A 1,412-nucleotide genomic window follows, 5' to 3' on the forward strand; every position below is an offset into this window, starting at 1 on the left:
AAGGAACCTCACGTAATATGTATCATTATATCATTAACTTTGAACACACGGTCAACAGCACATAACTCATGCCTGAACGAAGCTTCTGTAACTCACGTATTTTCTCCGTAAGGCACACTGCAGCCTTCCTGTGGCTAGGACTGCTAGACAGTGCATCAGCCCTGGGCCTAGGAAGCATTTTAAATAGCGAAATCACCAAGAGAAAGCACAAAACTGCAAGAAACGTGACACTGAATAGACTGCGAAAAGGACACTGGTTTACAGCACGAGAGTTGGAACGAGCTGGCCAAGCGTCGCCTTGTTCAGCCTCACCTGGGGCTATGCCTGTGGGGTGACTCGAATTTGTTGCCACTGTGCGCATGTCCACCAATGACCACAAAAGTGCCACGGCTGTTGATTTTGGGATGACGAGTAAATTTTAGTGCCTGGGTAAATTTGCATATGCACGCATATATTATTATCTCCCTATTTGACCGCTGAGGAAACTGAGGCACAGAGACACTTGCCCAGGTCACACAGCTGCTGAGCTAACGAGCTGGGGTTTGAAGCCAGGCAGCCAGGCTCAGAATATGGACCCTTACCCGCTATGCTGTGCGGAGTTCCAGGTCATAGCTCGTCGGAGAGATTCCAGAGTAAGTGTGAACATCTTCAATCTAATTTAACCCTCATGCTCTACCCACACACACACACACACACACACACACACACACACACACACACACACACACACACACACACACACACACACACACACACACGCCACCGCCACCGCCACCATTTCGTAGATGAGAAAATCAAAGCTCTCAGAGGGAAGGGTCACCCAGCTCTCCCCACCCCTCTGTGAGGCAGGCGGCGTTCCGGGTCCGAAGCGGAGCATGGCAGTGCCCTCTCGTCAGGCGTCTGGCCGTGGAGGAGGGCCGCTGCGCGTTTTACGAGCTCTGTGGTAGTTAGTTAATCCTCACTGCCCGTCTCTGGTGTGATTTTACAGAAGGGAAAACTGAGGCCAGCCCAGGTCACACAGCTGCTGAGCTAACGAGCTGGGGTTTGAAGCCAGGCAGCCAGGCTCAGAATATGGGCCCTTACCCGCTATGCTGTGCGGAGTTCCAGGTCATAGCTCGTCGGAGAGATTCCAGAGTAAGTGTGAACATCTTCAATCTAATTTAACCCTCATGCTCTACACACACACACACACACACACACACACACACACACACGCCACCGCCACCGCCACCATTTCGTAGATGAGAAAATCAAAGCCCTCAGAGGGAAGGGTCACCCAGCTCTCCCCACCCCTCTGTGAGGCAGGCGGCGTTCCGCGTCCGAAGCGGAGCATGGCAGTGCCCTCTCGTCAGGCGTCTGGCCGTGGAGGAGGGCCGCTGCGCGTTTTACGAGCTCTGTGGTAGTTAGTTAAT

Source organism: Pteropus vampyrus, unplaced genomic scaffold, assembly GCF_000151845.1.
Source record: "Pteropus vampyrus isolate Shadow unplaced genomic scaffold, Pvam_2.0 Scaffold1335, whole genome shotgun sequence".
NCBI lineage: Eukaryota > Metazoa > Chordata > Mammalia > Chiroptera > Pteropodidae > Pteropus > Pteropus vampyrus.